Source organism: Artemia franciscana, chromosome 15, assembly GCF_032884065.1.
Source record: "Artemia franciscana chromosome 15, ASM3288406v1, whole genome shotgun sequence".
Lineage (NCBI taxonomy): Eukaryota > Metazoa > Arthropoda > Branchiopoda > Anostraca > Artemiidae > Artemia > Artemia franciscana.
In genome coordinates this window covers 5,698,382-5,711,514 of record NC_088877.1, presented here as the reverse complement: position 1 = coordinate 5,711,514, position 13,133 = coordinate 5,698,382, and the positions used below count along the sequence as shown (strand labels likewise).

The window sequence follows — 13,133 nt, the reverse complement described above, 5'->3', positions numbered from 1 at the left end:
CGACCATTCCCTGTCCCGGTGTCCGGTCGTCATTTACATCCCCTGTTTCCCCCGGTGTCCCCGTTGTAGTTGTGTCCCTGTGTCCCGGTCGTCATTTATATTCCCTGTGTCCCGGGTCCCGGTCATCATTTGTATCCCGGTGTCCCGGTCTGTATATACATTCGTTTTTAGTTTTGTTTTTCTCCTTTATTTTTTTCCTTTTTTTTTCTTTTTTAGCTTATTTAGATTTTTAGATTTTTTAGTTTTTTTTTATTAGTTTTTAGTTTTTATTTCTTTTTAGTTTTTTTGTCCCGGTCGTCATTTATATCCCCCTGTTTCCCCGGTGTCCCCGTTGTAGTTGTGTCCCTGTGTCCCGGTCGTTATTTATATTCCCTGTGTCCCGGTCGTCATTTGTATCCCGGTGTACCGGTCTGTATATACATTCGTTTTTTAGTTTTGTTTTTCTCCTTTATTTTTTTCCTTTTTTTTTCTTTTTTAGTTTATTTAGATTTTTAGATTTTTTAGTTTTTTTATTAGTTTTTAGTTTTTTTTTCTTTTTAGTTTTTTTGTAGTTTTTTCCTTCTTTTTAGTTTTGTTAATTTTTTTTTTTACTTGTGTCCTGGTCGTCATTTATACTCCCTGTGTCCCGGTGCTTTGTTGATTGCTAATCGAACATTCCTTTTGTCCTGGTCGCTTTCTCTTTGAGTGTCGTCATTTATTTTTTTCTTTTTTAGTTCTTTAGTTTTTACCTTTTTTAGTTTTTTTTTAGTTTTTAGTTTTTTTAGTTTTTTACCTTTTTTTAGTTTTTTTAGTTTTTTAGCTTTTTTATTTTTTTTATTAGTTTTTAGTTTTTTTGTAGTTTTTGCCTTTTTTTTAGTTTTTTTAGTTTTTTAGCTTTTTTATTAGTTTTTAGTTTTTTTTGTAGTTTTTGCCTTTTTTTAGTTTTTTTAGTTTTTTAGCTTTTTTATTTTTTTTATTAGTTTTTAGTTTTTTTGTAGTTTTGCCTTTTTTTAGTTTTTTCAGTTTTGACGTCACCTGATCCAGTTTTTTCAGGTGACGTCACCTGATCCACGATCCACAGATCCACAGACAACTCATTTTTATATATATAGATAGTTTTTTTTTTTTTTACTTATGTCCTGGTCGTCATTTATACTCCCTGTGTCCCGGTGCTTTGTTGATTGCTAATCGAACATTCCTTTTGTCCTGGTCGCTTTCTCTTTGAGTGTCGTCATTTATTAGTTTTTTTCCTTTTTTTTTTAGTTTTTTATTGGTTTTTACCTTTATTTTAGCTTATTTTTCAGTTTTTTCCTTTTTTTTAGTTTTTTTTTATTTTTTATTTTTTTTAGTTTTTTACCTTTTTTTAGTTTTTTTAGTTTTTTTAGTTTTTTAGCTTTTTACTTTTTTTATTAGTTTTTAGTTTTTTTTTGTAGTTTTTGCCTTTTTTTAGTTTTTTCAGTTTTTTTTTTAGTTTTTTATTGGTTTTTACCTTTATAGTTTTTTTTAGTTTTTTAGCTTTTTTATTTTTTTTATTAGTTTTTAGTTTTTTTTGTAGTTTTTGCCTTTTTTAGTTTTTTCAGTTTTGACGTCACCTAATCCAGTTTTTTTCAGGTGACGTCACCTGACACATCCATCCACACATCCATCCACACATCCACAGACAGACAACTTATTTTTATATATATAGAAGATATATATATATATATATATATATATATATATATATATATATATATATATATATATATATATATATATATATATATATATATATATATATCTATCTATCTATCTATCTATATATATAAAAATAAGTTGTCTGTCTGTGGATGTGTGGATGGATGTGTGGATGGATGTGTCAGGTGACGTCATGTTTCGGCTGACGTCATGAAATTAGTTGCCGTCATTTTTGCTTTGAAGGTGACGTCATTCAAGTTATATAAGACATATGTTCGCCGTCATGTTTCGGCTGACGTCATGAAATTAGCTGCCATCATTTTTGCTTTGAAGGCATCATTTTTGCTTTGAAGGCGTGACGTCATTCAAGTTATATAAGACGGATGTTCGTGTAGAATTCTATTAATGCTTAAGTTTATAATGACTGATGAAGATGCTCAAAGAGTCTATGCCAGAAAACTTGCTGGTGATAGAGAAAGTCAGAAAAGAAAGCGTGCCGAGGAACTACCAGAGCAACGCGAAAGCAGACTTGCTGCTAAAAGAGAAAGTGAAAAAGAAAGCATGCCGAGGAACTACCAGAGCAACGCAGAAGCAGACTTGCTGCTAAAAGAGAATGTGAAAAAAGAAAGCATGCCGAGGAACTACCAGAGCAACGCAGAAGCAGACTTGCTGCTAAAAGAGAATGTGAAAAAAGAAAGCATGCCGAGGAACTACCAGAGCAACGCGAAAGCAGACTTGCTGCTAAAAGAGAAAGTGAAAAAAGAAAGCATGCCGAGGAACTACCAGAGCAACGCAGAAGCAGACTTGCTGCTAAAAGAGAATGTGAAAAAAGAAAGCATGCCGAGGAACTACCAGAGCAACGCAGAAGCAGACTTGCTGCTAAAAGAGAATGTGAAAAAAGAAAGCATGCCGAGGAACTACCAGAGCAACGCGAAAGCAGACTTGCTGCTAAAAGAGAAAGTGAAAAAAGAAAGCATGCCGAGGAACTACCAGAGCAACGCAGAAGCAGACTTGCTGCTAAAACAGAATGTGAAAAAAGAAGGCGGGCCGAGGAATTACAAGAACAGCAAGAAATCAGGCTTGCTGCTGATAGAGAAAGTAAGAAAAGAAAGCGTGCCGAGGAATCAAAAGACCAGCAGGAAATCAGGCTTGCTGCTGATAGAGAAAGTAAGAAAAGAAAGCGTGCCGAGGAATCAGAGCAATCTGAAAGTTATCGCCTGGCATTCAGGTACAACCCAGTCGATGATTATAGCTTGAGTAGCTGTGTTCAAATCGGGACAATGTCCAAAATTTGTCCCTATTGCAAGGCCTTGAAATTCAATGGTGAAACAATGGGAATGTGTTGCGCCTCAGGAAAAGTTAAACTTCCTCTATTGGCTGCACCACCAGAGCCATTGAAGACTTTCCTTACTGGAACTACGTCAGAATCTAAGCGTTTTTTGTCAAAAATCAGACAATACAACTCATGTTTCCAATGACGTCGTTTGGAGCCCAAATCGAAAATCCAGATCAATTTATGTCTACTTTTAAAGTAAAAGGGCAAATTTATCATAAAGCAGGGTCCCTTCTACCATTATTAGGCGAGAATCATAAATTTTTACAATTGTACTTCATCAGTGATAGAAATTCTGAATTGAATGCACGTTGCGAAATTTCTCCCAACGTTGAAAGGACAATCGTTTCCCAATTGCAACATCTTTTCCACGAAAATAATAATTTAGTGCGTCTGTTCAAAACAGCCATCGATTTGATGCCTACTGATACTCATAAAATTGTTATTTCCGCTGACAAAACGCCTCCTGGCCAACATGTGCGTAGATACAATGCTCCGACTATCGACGAAGTGGCAATCGTTATGGTCGGTGATCAGTTTTTACCTCGAGATATTATTCTACATAAGCGAAACGCCCAGTTGTTAAGAATTGCTGAAACTCATCGATGCTACGATGCCCTACAATATCCTATCATTTTTTGGGATGGAGCCGACGGCTATCACTTTAATATTAAATTGATGAATCCAGCCACTAACAAAGAAATGAATAAGAAATGCAGTGCAATGCATTATTATTCCTATAGACTAATGATTCGGCAGGATGAAGAAAATTATATTTTAAAATGCCGTGAATTGTTTCACCAATTTGTCGTGGATATGTATGCAAAAATTGAATCAGAACGTTTGCTATATATCCGCCTGAATCAGACCAAGCTCCGCTCTGAACAATACATTCATTTGCGAGATGCAGTTATAAATGACGGTAATACCACAAACGTTGGAAGATTAACAATTTTACCTTCGTCATATGCTGGCAGTCCACGTCATATGCATGAATATGCTCAAGATGCTATTGCGTATGTTCGTCTCTATGGTCGTCCAGATTTATTTATTACATTTACATGTAATCAATCTTGGGACGAGATACTGCAGCTTTTACTTCAAGGACAATCGGCGGTTCATAGGCATGACATTACGGCACGTGTCTTCCGGCAAAAGTTGAAATCACTGATAAACTACCTTGTAAAACATGAAGTGTTTGGGTCAGTGCGATGCTGGATGTACTCAGTGGAATGGCAAAAACGAGGTTTGCCACACGCACATATACTAATCTGGCTACATAAAAAAATTACTTCAAACGAAATTGATGATGTGATTTCCGCTGAAATACCTGATAAAAATGTCGATAAGGGGTTACATGATATTATTGTAAAAAATATGATACATGGACCTTGCGGTGCACTGAACGAAAATTCACCATGCATGGCCAAAGGAAGGTGCACAAAGCAATATCCTCGACTTTTAGTACCCACAACAATTACTGGCAATGATGGTTACCCACAATATAGAAGAAGATCTACTGAAGATGGCGGTAAAACAGCAATAATAAAGAAGCGTAACGGTACCACCATCGAAGTAGATAACCAGTGGGTTGTTCCATATTCCCCTTTATTATCCAAAACATTTAATGCACATATAAACGTTGAATACTGTAACTCCGTAAAGGCAATAAAATATATATGTAAATACGTCAACAAAGGCAGTGACATGGCAGTTTTTGGCTTGCAGTCCGAAATCAAAGATTTCGATGAAATCGTAGAATATCAGGCTGGAAGATACATAAGCAGTAATGAAGCTGTTTGGCGAATTCTTTCATTTCCGATACATGAACGTAGTCCAGCTGTTGTTCACTTAGCGGTACATTTACAGAATGGTCAACGTGTTTATTTCACGGAAACCAACGTGCAACAAAGAGTCCTGAATCCACCGGATACAACATTAACAGCTTTTTTTTCGCTTTGCAAAAATGATTCTTTTGCGAAAAAACTGCTGTATACTGAAGTGCCTTCGTATTACACGTGGAATACTAAAAATAAAGTATTTGAACGTCGAAAACAGGGTAAGTCAGTCGACGGCCAACCTACCATCTTCAAAGATACCACGATAGGAAGACTCTACACCGTTCACCCCAATCAACATGAATGCTTCTTTCTACGCCTGCTTTTGGTGAATGTACCCGGTCCGACATCCTTTGAGTATTTGAGGACTGTAAATGGTACTATACATGACACTTACCGTAGTGCATGCCAAGCTCTGAATTTATTGGAGAATGACCAACACTGGGATAACTGCATCAATGACGCGTGCGAAACGTCAACCCCAAGTCAAATTCGTGCATTGTTTGGCATCATTTTAACAACTTGCTCTCCATCAGCTCCTACAGAGTTATGGGAAAAATATAAGTCAAAAATGTCCGAAGATATACTTCATCGAAAACAGTTAGAGACGTCAGACATGACTTTTGATTTTACACCAGAAATTTATAACTACACTTTAGTTGTTATAGAAGATATTTGCATAAGTATGGCAAACAAACCTCTTCAGGGTTTGGGAATGCCTTCACCTAACCGTATCGCTGCTGTTTCGACATGTGTAGAATTGGATCGTGAACAAAGTTACAGTACGAGTGATCTATTGTCGTATGTACAAAATAACATTTCCAAGTTAACGTCGGAACAAAAAGACATTTATGATACGATAATGCATTGTGTCGATAACAACGTTGGAGAAATTTTCTTTTTGGATGCGCCAGGAGGTACTGGTAAAACGTTTGTGATAAAACTGATTCTGGCATCAATTCGATCTAAAAATGATATAGCGTTGGCAATTGCGTCGTCCGGAATAGCCGCAACATTGCTGCCTGGTGGAAGAACTGCTCATTCCGCTTTGAAATTGCCTCTGAACTTGCATTCTACAGAAACTCCCACGTGCAATATTTCCAAATCATCTGGGATGGGTAAAGTATTGCAGCAATGCAAACTTATTATTTGGGATGAGTGCACAATGGCACACAAAAAATCGCTCGAGGCTCTGGATCAATGCTTGAAAGATTTAAGAGGGAGTTCGAAACCCTTTGGCAGCACATTAATATTGCTTGCAGGAGATTTCAGGCAAACATTACCTATAATACCTAGATCAACTCCTGCAGACGAAATGAATGCTTGCCTGAAAAATTCTAATTTATGGGCACACGTAAAAACATTAAAATTAACTACAAATATGCGTGTCCGATTGCAAAACGATGACTCTGGTCAAACATTTTCAGATCAATTGCTAGCAATGGGAAACGGAAAGCTCCCAGTAGACTCAATTTCAGGACGTATACAACTACCTGCTGATTTCTGTAATTTAGTGACGTCCAAAAATGAATTGATTGAAAATATATTTCCGAATATTCTAAAAAATTATAAAAATAATAAATGGCTAAGTGAAAGAGCGATTCTCGCACCCAAGAATATAGACGTCCACGAAATCAACAATATTGTTTTGACCAAGATTCAAGACCAGGCAGTCCTTTACAAGTCAGTCGACACAGTTTTGGAACCAAATGAAGCGGTTAATTATCCATCTGAATTTTTAAATTCCATAGATCTTTCAGGGTTTCCACCACACGTGCTACAACTAAAAATAGGCGTACCAATAATATTGTTACGTAACATAAACCCACCAAAGCTTTGCAATGGCACTCGACTTGCCGTAAAAAAAACAATGGAAAACCTAATAGAGGCCACAATCCTGACAGGGCCTTTTGAGGGTGAGGCTGTTCTTATTCCTCGCATTCCCGTGATTCCAACAGATCTGCCTTTTCAATTTAAAAGATTGCAATTCCCAATTCGATTAGCATTTGCAATCACCATTAACAAAGCTCAAGGTCAATCATTAGAAAAATGTGGTATTGATCTTAATACTGATTGTTTTTCCCATGGACAATTGTACGTTGCATGTTCGAGGGTCGGTAAACCTGACAATCTATTTATATGCAGCGAGAATTGGACAGCGAAGAATGTTGTATATTCTCAAGTTTTACGAAGTTAGTTGTATTTCGGAACAGACTGTTGTATATTCACAAGTTTTACGTAGTTAATTTGTATTGTATCTATCTATCTATCTATCTATATAAAAACGAGTTGTGTGTATGCATGTTTGTTTGTTTGTAAAAAGAACGTTTGCATATGACGTCATTATTAGTACATACGGCTTTGTATATGGACAGACAATGGGAAAGCCAAGAATGTTGTATATTCGCAATTTTTACGTAGTTTGAAACACATATATAAATCTATCTATATTCACAGGTGGGACACAGGGACACAACTACAATGGCGCGTAACTAATATGGCGCGTAACTAATATGGCGCGTAACGACTTACGCGCGCGGGGGGGCTTGGGGGGGGCGCGAAGCGCCCCCACCAACTAGGTGTTGGGGTGGCGCGAAGCGCCACCCCAACAGCTAGTATATATATATATATATATATATATATATACTAGCTGTTGGGGTGGCGCTTCGCGCCACCCCAACACCTAGTTGGTGGGGGCGCTTCGCGCCCCCCCCAAGCCCCCCCGCGCGCGAAAGTCGTTACGCGCCATAATAGTTACGCGCCATTGTAGTTGTGTCCCTATGTCCCACCTGTGAATATAGATAGATAGATATATATATATATATATATATATATATATATATATATATATATATATATATATATATATATATATATATATATATATATATATATGGTTTTAACTACGTAAAACTTGCGAATATACAACATTCTTTGCTGTCCCATTGTCTTTGCATATAAATAGATTGTCAGGTTTACCGACTCTTGAACATGCAACATATAATGGTCCATGGGAAAACAATCTGTATTCAGATCTATACCTCATGATTCTAATGATTGCCCTTGAGCTTTGTTGATGGTGATTGCTAATCGACCATTCCCTGTCCCGGTGTCCCGGTCGTCATTTACATCCCCCTGTTTCCCCCGGTGTCCCCGTTGTAGTTGTGTCCCTGTGTCCCGGTCGTCATTTATATTCCCTGTGTCCCGGGTCCCGGTCGTCATTTGTATCCCGGTGTCCCGGTCTGTATATACATTCATTTTTTAGTTTATTTTTTCTCCTTTATTTTTTTCCTTTTTTTTTCTTTTTTAGCTTATTTAGATTTTTAGATTTCTTAGTTTTTTTATTAGTTTTTAGTTTTTTTTTCTTTTTAGTTTTTTTGTCCCGGTCGTCATTTATATCCCCCTGTTTCCCCCGGTGTCCCCGTTGTAGTTGTGTCCCTGTGTCCCGGTCGTCATTTATATTCCCTGTGTCCCGGTCGTCATTTGTATCCCGGTGTACCGGTCTGTATATACATTCGTTTTTTAGTTTTGTTTTTCTCCTTTATTTTTTTCCTTTTTTTTTCTTTTTTAGTTTATTTAGATTTTTAGATTTTTTAGTTTTTTTATTAGTTTTTAGTTTTTTTTTCTTTTAGTTTTTTTGTAGTTTTTACCTTCTTTTTAGTTTTTTTAATTTTTTTTTTTACTTGTGTCCTGGTCGTCATTTATACTCCCTGTGTCCCGGTGCTTTGTTGATTGCTAATCGAACATTCCTTTTGTCCTGGTCGCTTTCTCTTCGAGTGTCGTCATTTATTTTTTTCTTTTTTAGTTCTTTTAGTTTTTACCTTTTTTAGTTTTTTTTAGTTTTTAGTTTTTTTAGTTTTTTACCTTTTTTTAGTTTTTTTAGTTTTTTTAGTTTTTTAGCTTTTTTATTTTTTTTATTAGTTTTTAGTTTTTTTGTAGTTTTTGCCTTTTTTTTATTTTTTTTAGTTTTTTAGCTTTTTTATTAGTTTTTAGTTTTTTTTTGTAGTTTTTGCCTTTTTTTATTTTTTTTAGTTTTTTAGGTTTTTTATTTTTTTTATTAGTTTTTAGTTTTTTTTGTAGTTTTTGCCTTTTTTTAGTTTTTTCAGTTTTGACGTCACCTGATCCAGTTTTTTCAGGTGACGTCACCTGATCCACGATCCACAGATCCACAGACAACTTATTTTTATATATATAGATAGTTTTTTTTTTTTTACTTATGTCCTGGTCGTCATTTATACTCCCTGTGTCCCGGTGCTTTGTTGATTGCTAATCGAACATAGCTTATTTTTCAGTTTTTTCCTTTTTTTTATTTTTTTTTTATTTTTTATTTTTTTTAGTTTTTTACCTTTTTTTAGTTTTTTTAGTTTTTTTAGTGCTTTAGCTTTTTTACTTTTTTTATTAGTTTTTAGTTTTTTTTGTAGTTTTTGCCTTTTTTTAGTTTTTTCAGTTTTTTTTTAGTTTTTTATTGGTTTTTACCTTTATAGTTTTTTTAGTTTTTTAGCTTTTTTATTTTTTTTATTAGTTTTTAGTTTTTTTTGTAGTTTTTGCCTTTTTTTAGTTTTTTCAGTTTTGACGTCACCTGATCCAGTTTTTTCAGGTGACGTCACCTGATCCATCCATCCATCCACAGACAGACAACTTATTTTTATATAGATAAAATAAGATAAGTCCAGTTTTTTCAGGTGACGTCACCTGATCCATCCATCCATCCACAGACAGACAACTTATTTTTATATATATAGAAGATATATATATATATATATATATATATATATATATATATATATATATATATATATATATATATATATATATATATATATATATATATATATATATATATATATATATATATATATATATATATATATGTATATATATATTTGTTTTTCTCATTATTCCTTCATGTTGCCTATGTTCGCTTTTACCAAATTAGTTTGGATGTTATTTATGATTGTTTTTTTATCCGTCGGGTAGACCAATTTTGTATTCGCTACATCTAATAATACTTCATTTCCTTTTAAAAATTTTCCTTTATTTCCTTTTTAAAAATAATGATGTTTATAATTATATATGTCCGAAAGTTAAAAGGAAAACACTCAAGTCAATGGCACAAAAACCATGGATATCCCCGAGACTGTTAAAATATATTAATGAAAAAAATAGACTATACAATATTAAATGCAACTATCCGTCTGATGAAAACATCCAGAAATTCAAATTTTACAAAAATACTCTGACTAGAACTTTGAGAGAAAGTGAAAGAAATTATTATGAGAAGGAAATATCTTCAGCTGCGTCCCAGCAGAAAATGTGGGAAATCTTGCGTCATAAATTAAATAAAAATAAACAAAGAGCTATACCGACTTTTCTTAATAATGGAAATGACGCTAATGAATCAACTGAAAAAAAAATATCGCAGAATTATTTGCTAAGCATTTCATCTATATATATAAAAATAAGTTGTCTGTCTGTGGATCTGTGGTTCAGGTGACGTCAAGTTTATGTGTCGGCTGACTTCATGAAATTAGTTGTCAGGTGACGTCATGTTTCTGTGTCGGCTGACGTCATGAAATTAGTTGTCGTCATTTTTGCTTTGACGGTGACGTCATTCAAGTTATATAAGACATATGTTCACGTAGAAATCTATTAATGTTTAAGTTTACAATGACTGATGAAGATACTCAAAGAGTCTATGCCAAAAAACTTGCTGCTGATAGTTCCTCGGCACGCTTTCTTTTCTGACTTTCTCTATCAGCAGCAAGTTTTTTGGCATAGACTCTTTGAGCATCGGGGACGCCGGGGAGCACAGGGGGATATAAATGACGACCGGGACACCGGGACACAAGGAATATAAATGACGCCCGGGACACTCAAAGAGAAATCAGAGACTGGGACACCGGGACACAAATGACGACCGGGACACAGGGAATATAAATGACGACCGGGACACAGGGACATAACTACAAAGGGGACGCCGGGGTGCACAGGGGGATATATAAATGACGATGGCGACTCAGGGAATGGTCGATTAGCAATCACCATCAACAAAGCTCAAGGGCAATCATTAGAATCATGAGGTATAGATCTGAATACGGATTGTTTTCCCATTGACCATGATATGTTGCATGTTCAAGAGTCGGTAAACCTGACAATCTATTTATATGCACAGACAATGGGACAGCAAAGAATGTTGTATATTCGCAAGTTTTACGTAGTTAAAAACATATATATATATATATATATATATATATATATATATATATATATATATATATATATATATATATATATATATATATATCTATCTATATTCACAGGTGGGACATAGGGACACAACTACAATGGCGTGTAACTAATATGGCGCGTAACGACTTACGCGCGCGGGGGGGCTTGGAGGGGGGCGCGAAGCTGTTGGGATGGCGCGAAGCGCCACCCCAACAGCTAGTTTATTTATAATTTAAAGAAAATTTTCTGAATCTTCATCAAAAGGCTGTCGAAGAATGAACTTTAAATTCTTAGGTATTTTGTTTGTGCTCCACTATGGATCATGTTTGTATCCTTCCAATAGTGATGTGGTTGAATTGACCCCTTCAAATTTTGATTCTCTTGTGAGAAAAAGTGATGACATTTGGATTGTAGAATTTTTTGCTCCTTGGTGTGGACGCTGTAAAAGTTTAGCTCCAGAATATGCTAAAGCTGCAAAAGGTTTGAAGGGTGTTGTGAAAGTTGGTGCAGTAAATGCTGACGAGCATAATTCACTTGGTGGTGAGTTCGGTGTGCGTGGTTTCCCAACAATTACAATTTTTGGAGCAAATAAAAAGAAGCCAGAAGATTACAATGGAGCAAGAACTACTGATGGGCTCATAGATGCTGCTTTCAAAGCTTTAAAAGCGAAAGTCAATAATCAAATGGGTGGAAAGAAGAGTAGTTCTTCGGGTAGTAGCGATGTTATTGAACTGACTGATGACAACTTTGACAAACTTGTTCTTGGATCCGATGATTTGTGGCTTGTCGAATTTTATGCACCATGGTGTGGCCACTGTCAAAACCTGGCACCTTATTTGGCTCAAGCAGCCACTGGACTTAAAGGCAAAGTCAAACTGGGAGCTCTTGATGCGACAGTTCGCTCAATCAAGGCGCAAGAGTATGGTGTTCAAGGCTACCCAACAATCAAGTATTTCCCATCTGGTAAGAAGGATAAACATTCAGCACAAGATTATGATGGTGGCAGATTTTCACAAGATATTGTATCCTGGGCTCTTGAGAAAGCAGCAGAAAGTGTACCGGCTCCGGAAATAGAACAGATAACATCTGAGGCAGTCTTCAAGTCTGCCTGTGTCGATCATCCACTTTGCGTTATTTCAATTCTGCCAAACATATACGGCTGTCAATCTGAATGTCGCAATAACTACTTGAAAATTCTCAGAACCATGGGAGAAAAATACAAAAAGAAAATGTGGGGATGGCTTTGGGCTGAAGCAAGCAGTCAACCAGAATTAGAAGAAGCTCTAGAACTTGGTGGTTTTGGATTTCCATCTATGGCTGTTATAAGTCATAAGAAGATGAAGTATTTGACGTTGCGTGGCCCCTTCTCTAGTGATGGAATCAATGAATTTTTAAGGGATCTCTCGTATGGCAAAGGATCGACAGCTCCCATTCGAGGTGCTGAATTGCCCAAAATTTGGGATGTTGAAACTTGGGATGGAAAAGATGCTATTTTAGAAGTCGAATGTGAGACATTGATCTCTCCGACGTCGAATTGGATGAACTACCGAAAGATGAATTATAATTCGCCGCTTTAAATCATATAGTTTTTTTTTATAGTTGTGTTAATTCACTGTTTAAATATCTGATATTCCTTTTTTTCTTGGAAATTTAAATTTCCAATTAGAAATATTTTACAAGTTGTTTGCTTGTGTTTAGTCAGTTTTTGTAACTCTTGCTAAGAAATAAATTTCGTATACAATGTTTTAGAATAAAAGCCAAGCCACATTTAAAACAAATGATCATTTATTTTGGCATATAATAGGTAGCTGTACACTCTCTCTCGTAAATGCAGAAAAAAAAACAAAAAAAATGCAAAACAACAATATCCAAGTATTAGAAATATCTTAATTTATAAATTTGAAACAAAAATTTTGTCATGGGAAAAATTCTTTTTTCTATTTGGAATTCTTGTCGTATATATATATATATATATATATATATATATATATATATATATATATATATATATATATATATATATATATATATATATATATATATATATATATATATATATATATATATATATATATATA

General features: G+C 35.1%; 1 pseudogene; it reads left to right on the top strand.

The window, feature by feature from the left end:
- The first annotated feature begins 11,283 nt into the window (after positions 1–11,283).
- On the top strand, positions 11,284–12,634 carry LOC136036602 (protein disulfide-isomerase A6 homolog; annotated as a pseudogene).
- Positions 12,635–13,133: the final 499 nt, after the last annotated feature.